Source organism: Malaya genurostris, chromosome 3, assembly GCF_030247185.1.
Source record: "Malaya genurostris strain Urasoe2022 chromosome 3, Malgen_1.1, whole genome shotgun sequence".
NCBI classification, from domain to species: Eukaryota; Metazoa; Arthropoda; class Insecta; order Diptera; family Culicidae; genus Malaya; species Malaya genurostris.
In genome coordinates, this window is record NC_080572.1 from 74,414,213 (window position 1) to 74,426,281 (window position 12,069).

The window sequence follows — 12,069 nt, forward strand, 5'->3', positions numbered from 1 at the left end:
GTGAACCCACTTCGTTTTCTTAAGGATGACCTTTGCGAGCAAAGCACTGTTTCATTCTGTATGTTATACTAGTAAATTCAAAAGCAACTCCTTGGTTTCTTTCAAAAATCGAAGAGAAAAGTTTTGAATAGTGAGAAAGGCATCATTACACCACTAGGTGGATTAAAACAGGTTTTTTCCTTAGCTTTCAAATAAGCGATTCCATAAAACAACCTTTAAAGTTAGTTTCAAGGAAAAAGTTAAAAATCATTTTAAAAAAATCAAACTTGGGCCTAATTTTTTTCTTTTTATAATTGAAAAAAGAAGCCTTAAGGGCTTAACCCAATCTTGGTACAGAATGTAAAGATTGATACTCTCGAAGCAGTGAATTTTTAATTACGACCCGCACGCGCGGAGCATACCACAGCGCAACTCGCTCGGATACGGGCTTAACTTGTTGACACATGTCGCGCCACTGATCGAATCCTAACTTTGACAGTTTATTGTTGACAACGTTTCAGTTAAAATCGCGGTATAAAAATGAATTCAAAAATCCAAGTTCGTTGCTGAAATCCATTTAATTTTAAAACTCATGTTAGTAAAAATCAAAAACATCCGTTTCATCGGGTTTCTCCTTCCCTTCTTGAGAAATTCGATTTTTTGCAAGCAAATGATGTTTTGTGTGCACCGTGTAGGCAGAAAGCGAGTAAAATTGGGGCAAAGGATTTACGTGAGTTTTAAAAAAATGTTGACGTACAGTTTTCGAAAAGTTGCGAAACGATGCAATTTTCATTATTCAGCTGTGAGGGAAAATTCTGCTGATGCAATAGTAATCACAGATTCTGTATCCTCTGAGATTGATGACAATGATGACAATGTATCTATATTCAGCGACTATACAGAAGTGATTCTTACATTTACTTACATTATAACATTGCATTTCTGAAATTTTAAAATATCGATTGCCTTTTAAGAATGAATTATATTTGCCTTCCGGTTATCTTTCCGAATTAAAACAAAAATTTCATACAAAAGACGCCACTAAATCCAAGAGAATGAGAATTTTAACTGGATTGCCACAAAACATATCAAGATATTTTGCTACGAAAGTAGGGAATCTCGTGGGAAAAAAGGATTATTGCGATTCCGGGAACAGAAAGTAAAAACTAATTGTTTTATCAAACTTTTGATATCTTTATATTGAAATCATAAATATTCATATTTTACAGAAAACACACGGTGCACACAAAACATCATTTAATTGCAAAAATGGAATTTCTCAAGAAGGAAAGGAGAAACCCGACGAAACGAATGTTATTGATTTTTGCTAACATGAGTCTTAAAGTTAAATGGATTTCTGCAACGATTGTAATTTTTTAGTTCATTTTTACACCGCAATCTTAACTGAAACCTTGTCAACAATAAACTATCAAAGTTAGGATTCGATCAGTGGCGCGACATGTGTCGAAAAGTTAAGTCCGTATCCGAGCTAGCTGCGCTGCGGTACGCTCCGCCCGTGCGGGTCGTGATTGAAAAATTCACTGCTCCGAAAGTATTGATCTTTCCACTCTGAAACTTTACCAAGATTGAATTAAGCCCCTAAGGCTTCTTTTTTCAATAAAAAAAAATTAGGCCCCAGTTTGATTTTTAATGATTTTTAACTTTTTTCATGAAACTAACTTTAGAGGTTGTTTTATGGAATCGCTTATTTGAAAAACGCATATTTTATGGCTTGGACGAATTTTTGTATCTTTATTAGATTTTGCAGTTGTTGAATATTTTCGAGTTCTTTACCGAAAAAATAGATGAAAAAAAAATTGGTGGCTGATTTTCTCCTGGATGTTCTGGAATAAGTAGGTCGATAAATTTGCAAAGAATTGCTTTGTGTGGCAGGCGATCAGCAGGCGCGGCCAATTCTGCAGGCCATAACGATCGGCACCGTCAAAGGCCAAGAATAATATCTCCAAAAGTGTCTGCTGTGCGAATTTGCATCGTACTATTACACGAAACCGATGGTGATGGCCTAGTACGGAGCCAACAGTGTAGTTTTTGTGCCGAAGGAGACTAATCCACCAACTAATCAGAGTCTCGCCCAGTTATGAAGAGATCCAGAAAACAGCGGTTATGAAGAGATCCAGAAAACAGGAGCAAGTGTTGCACTGAATTCGATGGTTGGCGTTAAGTACAAGATGCAAGCATTCAACCAAAGAGAGAAGCTTGAAGAAACAAACTTTTCCACAACATAACTAATTTATTAATTTATTCCCTGAGAGTTTCATAATTTTCCAACTTAAACTTGGATATTTTTCGAGAAGAGTCTTTTTTCACCTTCATTCCTCTGACTTTCTCAGATAAAAAGATTATATTTCTTCAATTAAAATGGAATCGATTGAGTTACTATTCTGTTGAACCTTCCGTAATTTGAGGAACAACATTCATCAGAATATCGCGTACTTTCGGAGTCATTGTAATATTCCAGGAACTACTGCACTTTATCATCACTTTGCTTTTAGTAACGCATGATTTAGTTGCGTAGTACCTGTTTAGCCACGAAACTAAATCATCTCATCTTTAATAAGTGAGGAATTGCGATGTAAAAAAACAATTACTAGAATCTATTGTCCACAATGATTACCTTCGGATATCTACAGATAGGGTACATCTAATATACACCTAGAATAACCGACCACCCGAGATGTTCGCAGAACTATTCGGGAACAGAGAGGAAACCGTACCGCACTCGACACGAATCCGCGAACGACTGAACGCAAAATTTGTCAATCGAAGTCCGTATCAGAAGTCACAACGTCGTGGATTCCTATCAGACGACAGTAGCGGGGAGCCAACCCCGTATGTACATATGACAACATCCATACAATCTGCTCGATATGCCGTATATACATTGTTGATACCAACACACAATAGGCCGCTATAATTCACATTATCTGTATCGATTCATCATAGTCTCACTATAAAATAAATATATTCCTTGTACCGGCGGTAAGTGGGATGTCTGAACAAGCCCGATCTCCAAGAGAGCTATTCAGTGGCTGCACGTTCTGGTTGGGACTAGTTACGGGTATTTCGAATCACTCGGTTCCGGCTGATTTCAAAAGATTTTGAAGAGGACTTAGAGATAAATCACGTCAAACTACTCGGTACGTAATATCATTCACTGGAGCAATCAAGGATTGATAGCAGTGATCATGATATATGTCCGTGAGAATATTGACCCGATTACTAATTCAAGCCGGCTGGAATAGTAAAGGATTCCGAATGAGCGGAAAGTTTTCCGGAGGACTGAGCGTACTTTGAATTTCAACCTTGATCTGCTTATCGATAGTGCGAACCAATCATTGACCATTATTGACAAAAAATGAATTCAAGAATCAGTATTTCGCAATACAAGTCGGCCGGCTCACACCGGATATACACCTGCCTATATCTGTTAATCGATGAACGATACTTGCCACATCATGGAAGAAACCACTTCATTGCCCTATCGGGTATCTTTTCATTGTGTCGCATCCAGACCTAACCAGATCACTAACACCCGTACAAATATTGACAGGTTATACAATTAATCGAACGTTGGTAGTTTCAGTAAACATCCTCAAACATACCAAATATTAGTTCATTCCGTTACTATCTAAATATCTGAAAAAGAGATTACAGAGTTGCATACTCGTCACAACCTTGGTAGCATTGAAAATGCAGTAACCGAACTTTCACAGTAGAGGGTTATATTGTCGTATCTCCGAAAAAAGTTTCCAAAGTCGCCATTTTGAAATTAGTTTGTTTTGAGCACGAAATACCTAACCTCAAACAGTTTTAAGTACAATTCAGACGATCACTTCCGCCGTCAATGTCTGTCAAGATTAGTTTCATACCTTCATAATCGAAACTGTCACACGTGCTGTCGGACGTCAAAATCAGAACAAATCAACCTCATCATTCTGAGTAAAATTATTATTTTCCGCACTATTTTAAGCGCAAGATCAAAAGTGGTCATTACCGGCCCGGTCTCCCCTACTACTAATTAGTTACTGATTACTGTTTATACTGGAATACCCGAAAAATTCTATGTTTTAGTTTATCGTATTATGTATAACTTTATTTCGCTCTTTCTTACTAAATCGTGTCATTGATTACCAAATCGATCAGTTGGCGGCGAAACTCGTTCTGTTTGTGTCCTGGAGTTCGCATTGCCTCTAAATTAATACTGAATTTCACATAGGTCACCGAACTTCTCATGCTGCTTGTTTTGCTGTCTCCTTCACTCTTTCGCTATCACGAGATACGATATAAACGTCAAACTTATGTCGTTTTCGCTTGAGAAAACTGAAACTGACCCATGGTAGTTTCATCAAACAAACACTTTTCACGAAACTGTGTTGATTTCGCACTTAGCAACGAGAGGTTGAGCAAACCTGATATAAAAACCAGGTTCGAAACTGACTCGATTTTCAGTTCAACAACGTTGAAACTAGGCTCGAAACTGGCTTCAAACAAACGGTTTGACAGCAGTTAGAGTGGAAACTGGGTTCGGTTTGGCATCAAGCGAAAACCGCATTAGTCTAAACGCTATCGTAAGTAATACGATCCGCACAAAAGGGCAAAATTACTGGGGGATTGAGCCTTTCACGTATTCTGTTCAAAAGACTGAAACCACTTGCGGAGTTCGCGTCGGCGAACACTTGATAAGTTTTCGTGAAGATCGTCCAACGACGGAACGAAGAATTCTTGTTAAGTTACTGTAATACAACCTACAACTTAACCATCTGTGGCAGATAATGCTCGAACACGGGTTTTCAGGAAAAAAAAAATTAGGCTGGTACGTGTATCGCTAGATGATTTGAAATCGAGTATTTCTTCTTCTTCTTCTCCACTTCTGGGTGGTGTCACCTCACTTGATATGACACCGATTGATGGCAGTTAATTTTCGTTTATGATCCAATGGACTTACTTTTCACTGGACTACAAGTGCAAACCTCGCTGCGTGACAAGGTGAAACCGCCTAAGTACGGATGAAAAGCACAAAACTAACCCAACACAACGTGTTCACTCGTTGAAGGTTTCACCAGAAGTGCAAAATCGAGCCTTTGAATGGTCGTTGCACATTAGACAAACAACATCCCTCATTTAGAAGATGAAGCATCATGCATACTGTTTGATTTTGACATTTGCCCTTCGGATATGGAAATGGAATCGAAGTAAAAGGAACAACGCGTCGAAATGTTGCTCAGGTATTACAAAAATCCGAACTACTTGCACGTCAAATTAGCAAAATTGTTCGATGTGGCCGAATTAACTGTCACCAACGTGGTAAAAGTACTTGGAAAAAGTGATGTCTTGAAATCGTGATGATAGGCAAAACAAATCGACAAATCGAATACGTGAAACATGAAGATGAAACCTACGTCAAGACAGGCTGTTGTAGTTCAGAGTAATTTAGTAATCGCATAATAAGAGTATGTCAGTAGAATCGTAGCACCAGCCATGCAATGATTCTGTACACTCTGAATCGGCTGCGAAGTCTGTTGAAACAGAAGGTCAAAATTCCACCAGATTAATGTAATACCAAGGCTTTATTTTTTATAATAAGAGTATACAAACCTTGCGTAGTCTTTTGACGTAGCTAATCTGAGAAAATCGCGGGATTGACTTCTTCCCTCACGCTCACTTCCGATCGTTATAAGCGCAGTGTCGACGATAACCAGCTTATGATCACAAAACAGACTTTAAATAGCCTTTTGGGCTGGAATACGCGCATGACAGATCATATATTCCTTCAAGGCACAAATGTCCAACTAACTAGCGGAACGTGCCACTTGAGCCAATTAGTTCTGATGTCCAGAAGTCTGCTACCGCTTCTGCAGCAACACAATTGCTCCGTTCTATTTTAGTAGCATTTGGCATCTGTCCTTGATGAAATAAAAGACTTCAGTGGCAAGAAAAGGGACCGAAGAGATTGTGCATAACTTAAAAGAAGAAGTGAAACGAATTTCTCCCAGGATTGAAACTATTTACAAGTGTCTTTTGTTTAGTACAAACAGACGTAAAGGAATACTGTACACACATCACGTGGAAACACAATTCATAAAAGACATTAAACGACTTAATAGCATTTATTTTGATGTTCTTCCCTGTAGTCATTCTATTAAATCCACATACAAATGTATTAACGATTCAAGTTTTTGCGAACGAACCTAAAGGATCTGCAGTGAAGGATCCGTGTTTAGAATATACTGAAATGTACACGGAAAGATCGAAATCAGCATTTTGACGAAAAAATTAGTTGATTTTCTGATTTTAGTTAGTTATTTTTTGAGACAACTAAAAAAATCTTACGTTTGCTAATTTAGATTTTTTGATTCTCATTCCCTTAATAATAATAAAATATTTGTTGAAATAGCTATTTTTTTAGTTGAATTCACCAATTAAACGTGCTGTCATTTCTTAGCTAAGGCACACTTCATATCCATTCAACTAATTTGTTAGTTGAATTAGAGATATAAACGTTGTTTTCAACCAACATAAATGGTTGAATTGGTTTCTGAAATTTGCAGCTATATGGCGCTTTGTCACCGAAAAAACGTTAACACCGTAATGACTACTAGCCACTAGATGGCACACTACTGTCGAGCAAAATTTCAGTCGCGGTTGTCTTTTCTATATTGGCAGGTATAAACACGATGTTGTATTGGAGAAAAAGACATAAGCGAAACATAAACTTCTTTTTGAACATTTTTCTTCTAAATCGCTGTTTTCTTCATTCGACTTCACGAAATCGACTCTCTCACTGAAAACTTTAAGCACTCGGAAGATACAAAACCTGTTTTAATCCACCTAGTGGTGTAATGATGCCTTTCTCATGTACATATAATATTGTGGTATTCTATTCGAAAAAATTCTCTTCGAGTTTTGAAAGAAACCAAGAGATTGTTTATGCATAACATACAGAATAAAAGAGTGCTTTGATTGCGTAAGCCATCCTTAAGAAAACGAAATAAGATCACTATTATATGCACTTTCCGGAACAGGATAGCCGGAATCGGTTTGTTTAGTTGCCTACTGATAATGACTATCGATTTGTGTAGTTTTGAGACCAGTTTAGAATTTTTTTACGTTTTTTGTTTCGCCGGTTTAAGTGACGGTGTACAATATTGAACACACTTTACCCTATAACTCCGGAACCGGAAGTCGGATCCGGATGAAATTCAGGAATTCCGTATGGGACCGGAAGACCTTTCATTTGAATTTAAGTTTGTGGAAATCGGTCAAACCATCGCTGAGAAAAGTGAGTAAGATCCATTTTTATATATATGACCACTATTTCCGCTACTTCCGGAACCGGACACCGGGAACCAGGATAGCCGGAATCGGTTTGTTTAGTTGCCTACTGATAATGACTATAAATTTGTGTACTTTTGAGACCAGTTTAGAAATTTTTTTACGTATTTTGTTTCGCCGGTTTAAGTGACGGTGTACAATATTGAACACACTTTACCCTACAACTCCGGAACCGGAAGTCGGATCCGGATGAAATTCAGGAATTCCGTATGGGACCGGAAGACCTTTCATTTGAATTTAAGTTTGTGGAAATCGGTCAAACCATCGCTGAGAAAAGTGAGTGAGATCCATTTTTATATACATGACCACTATTTCCGCTACTTCCGGAACCGGACACCGGGAACCAGGATAGCCGGAATCGGTTTGTTTAGTTGCCTACTGATAATGACTATCGATTTGTGTACTTTTGAGACCAGTTTAGAAATTTTTTTACGTTTTTTGTTTCGCCGGTTTAAGTGACGGTGTACAATATTGAACACACTTTACCCTATAACTCCGGAACCGGAAGTCGGATCCGGATGAAATTCAGGAATTCCGTATGGGACCGGAAGACCTTCCATTTGAATTTAAGTTTGTGGAAATCGGTCAAACCATCGCTGAGAAAAGTGAGTGAGATCCATTTTTATATATATGACCACTATTTCCGCTACTTCCGGAACCGGATACCGGGAACCAGGATAGCCGGAATCGGTTTGTTTAGTTGCCTACTGATAATGACTATCGATTTGTGTAGTTTTGAGACCAGTTTAGAAATTTTTTTACGTGTTTTGTTTCGCCGGTTTAAGTGACGGTGTACAATATTGAACACACTTTACCCTATAACTCCGGAACCGGAAGTCGGATCCGGATGAAATTCAGGAATTCCGTATGGGACCGGAAGACCTTTCATTTGAATTTAAGTTTGTGGAAATCGGTCAAACCATCGCTGAGAAAAGTGAGTGAGATCCATTTTTATATATATGACCACTATTTCCGCTACTTCCGGAACCGGACACCGGGAACCAGGATAGCCGGAATCGGTTTGTTTAGTTGCCTACTGATAATGACTATCGATTTGTGTACTTTTGAGACCAGTTTAGAAATTTTTTTACGTATTTTGTTTCGCCGGTTTAAGTGACGGTGTACAATATTGAACACACTTTACCCTATAACTCCGGAACCGGAAGTCGGATCCGGATGAAATTGTGGAATTCCGTATGGGACCGGAAGACCTTTCATTTGAATTTAAGTTTGTGGAAATCGGTCAAACCATCGCTGAGAAAAGTGAGTGAGATCCATTTTTATATATATGACCACTATTTCCGGTACTTCCGGAACCGGACACCGGGAACCAGGATAGCCGGAATCGGTTTGTTTAGTTGCCTACTGATAATGACTATCGATTTGTGTAGTTTTGAGACCAGTTTAGAAGTTTTTTTTACGTATTTTGTTTCGCCGGTTTAAGTGACGGTGTACAATATTGAACACACTTTACCCTATAACTCCGGAACCGGAAGTCGGATCCGGATGAAATTCAGGAATTCCGTATGGGACCGGAAGACCTTTCATTTGAATTTAAGTTTGTGGAAATCGGTCAAACCATCGCTGAGAAAAGTGAGTGAGATCCATTTATATATATATATGACCACTATTTCCGCTACTTCCGGAACCGGATACCGGGAACCAGGATAGCCGGAATCGGTTTGTTTAGTTGCCTACTGATAATGACTATCGATTTGTGTAGTTTTGAGACCAGTTTAGAATTTTTTTACGTATTTTGTTTCGCCGGTTTAAGTGACGGTGTACAATATTGAACACACTTTACCCTATAACTCCGGAACCGGGAGTCGGATCCGGATGAAATTCAGGAATTCCGTATGGCACCGGAAGACCTTTCATTTGAATTTAAGTTTGTAGAAATCGGTCAAACCATCGCTGAGAAAAGTGAGTGAGATCCATTTTTATATATATGACCACTATTTCCGGTACTTCCGGAACCGGACACCGGGAACCAGGATAGCCGGAATCGGTTTGTTCAGTTGCCTACTGATAATGACTATCGATTTGTGTAGTTTTGAGACCAGTTTAGAATTTTTTTACGTATTTTGTTTCGCCGGTTTAAGTGACGGTGTACAATATTGAACACACTTTACCCTATAACTCCGGAACCGGGAGTCGGATCCGGATGAAATTCAGGAATTCCGTATGGGACCGGAAGACCTTTCATTTGAATTTAAGTTTGTAGAAATCGGTCAAACCATCGCTGAGAAAAGTGAGTGAGATCCATTTTTATATATATGACCACTATTTCCGGTACTTCCGGAACCGGATACCGGGAACCAGGATAGCCGGAATCGGTTTGTTTAGTTGCCTACTGATAATGACTATCGATTTGTGTAGTTTTGAGACCAGTTTAGAATTTTTTTACGTATTTTGTTTCGCCGGTTTAAGTGACGGTGTACAATATTGAACACACTTTACCCTATAACTCCGGAACCGGGAGTCGGATCCGGATGAAATTCAGGAATTCCGTATGGCACCGGAAGACCTTTCATTTGAATTTAAGTTTGTAGAAATCGGTCAAACCATCGCTGAGAAAAGTGAGTGAGATCCATTTTTATATATATGACCACTATTTCCGGTACTTCCGGAACCGGACACCGGGAACCAGGATAGCCGGAATCGGTTTGTTCAGTTGCCTACTGATAATGACTATCGATTTGTGTAGTTTTGAGACCAGTTTAGAAATTTTTTTACGTATTTTGTTTCGCCGGTTTAAGTGACGGTGTACAATATTGAACACACTTTACCCTATAACTCCGGAACCGGAAGTCGGATCCGGATGAAATTCAGGAATTCCGTATGGGACCACGAGGCCTTTCATTTGAATCCTAGTTTGTCAAAATCGGTTCAGCCATCTCCGAGAAAACCTAGTGAGATTATTTGACACATACACACACACACATACATACACACACACACAGAGAGAGAGAGAGAGAGAGAGAGAGAGAGAGAGAGAGAGAGAGAGAGAGAGAGAGAGAGAGAGAGAGAGAGAGAGAGAGAGAGAGAGAGAGAGAGAGAGAGAGAGAGAGAGAGAGAGAGAGAGAGAGAGAGAGAGAGAGAGAGAGAGAGAGAGAGAGAGAGAGAGAGAGAGAGAGAGAGAGAGAGAGAGAGAGAGAGAGAGAGAGAGAGAGAGAGAGAGAGAGAGAGAGAGAGAGAGAGAGAGAGAGAGAGAGAGACTGAGTCGAATGGTATATGACACTTGGCCCTCCGGGCCAATTTTCACTGGTCGGTTTTTCAAGTGATTGCATAACCTTTCTATATGAGAAAGGCAAAAAACATCATTTGACATGTACAATTAGAGTGCAACATTCGAAACTCACTTCACTGTTCCGCGTAAAAACATTATTACGCACAATCGCTTCAAATGCGCACAAATTCTGAATAAATACACTTTCCACTGACAGTTTACGTCATTTTTACATATCGGTTTAGAAATTTATATATGGATATATTGTAACACATCCGAAAAACATCTACACAATTTGCGAGCAGCTTCAACAAGACTGTCCCTTTTAGCTTTTTAATGGATTGTTTTGCTTTGACACTTCTCATGAGTTTTTGGCTAATAAACTTGTTAGTAAAACCAATTTCATTTTTGTTTTCTTTGAGCTGTCCTACAGTAATGATGGTGCAGGATAAATAGAAACAAATTTTCTGATTTTAGTAACAAAATTAGTTGTCAATGAGAATTTTTGTAGGATTGAAATATTTCTGGTTTGTGTCCGGGATATTCGCCAACTAAACACATTCTCTAAAAATAAGAGTTTTTTTCAGCAAAGTAAATTCTCAATTTTAACTAATTTTATAGTTATTTTGGAAATTTTGTTGTTAAAATCAACTAATTCAAAAACAGTAATACGAATTAGGCGCAAAGCTAATTTCGGTCGTTCCGTGTATTAGATACGGAAACCCTGTTGATAAGTGCTGTAGACTTTGAAATCACCATATAAACCGGTAGTAAAGTAGGTATCGATTGCTTGAATATGTGGAATTTATATATCTAAGAGCCGCTAACAACATTTCGATTAAATTGGCCCGGCAGGTCAACGATCAATCGCAGATTCGGAAGCACTAAACCGCACAGTCTGGTAACCAGTATACTGCCTGAACAAGTCTGTTAGAGGAACAAGGTATTATCAAGGTATAAGCCAAGAATTTTACTCTCGCACGACAATCAACTTCAATGTCATGTATCTAAAGCAACAAACGGAGAATATGACCCAACCTGTTCCGAAAAATCCTACCACAACTACAAAGACTGGTTATCATTCATACCTAAAGGTTGTATTGCTGACTGCCGAATGGGTCATCAGTCGTACCAGTGGAGTTATGGCTCGAAATAACAATTCACATCAATATTTCTGTCGGCTTTAACCCTAGTGGCCCGTAACCGAAAGTTTTATCAGTCTATATCTCTAACGATACCTATAGTCGATATGTAAATATTGAACTGGTTTCGTTCAATATTGAGATTCCATTAGAAATCGTGCGAGCTGAAATGAAAAAGTTACTCTTCTGTAACGAGACAGTAAATCAAAATAGTTGAATAAGTGAAAAATCACAAATAAAAACATGTGAAAAAGTAAGTATTCATCAAAATCAAAGAAATCCTTCTAAACATTGATAGTAGTCTAAAAAAACTTTGCTTTTCACTGTTTTATTTCTGAGTATTTTCGTGTGAACAAAGCAGCATTT

The 12,069-nt window shown here is 38.5% G+C and overlaps 1 protein-coding gene across 2 annotated transcripts in view; it reads right to left on the reverse strand.

Annotated features, from left to right (window-relative positions):
* The window catches only part of LOC131435359 (proton-coupled amino acid transporter-like protein pathetic), a 123,275-nt gene that overhangs the window by 58,044 nt on the left and 53,162 nt on the right, over positions 1–12,069 (reverse strand). The window contains exon 1 of one of the 2 annotated variants that reach the window (XM_058603166.1): positions 2,615–2,754. The exons of the other annotated variant lie outside the window; for it this stretch is intronic. The gene's annotated coding sequence lies outside the window, so the exon portion shown is untranslated. Of the gene's footprint in view, positions 1–2,614; positions 2,755–12,069 lie in introns of those variants that run through there. 2 annotated transcript variants of the gene reach the window in all.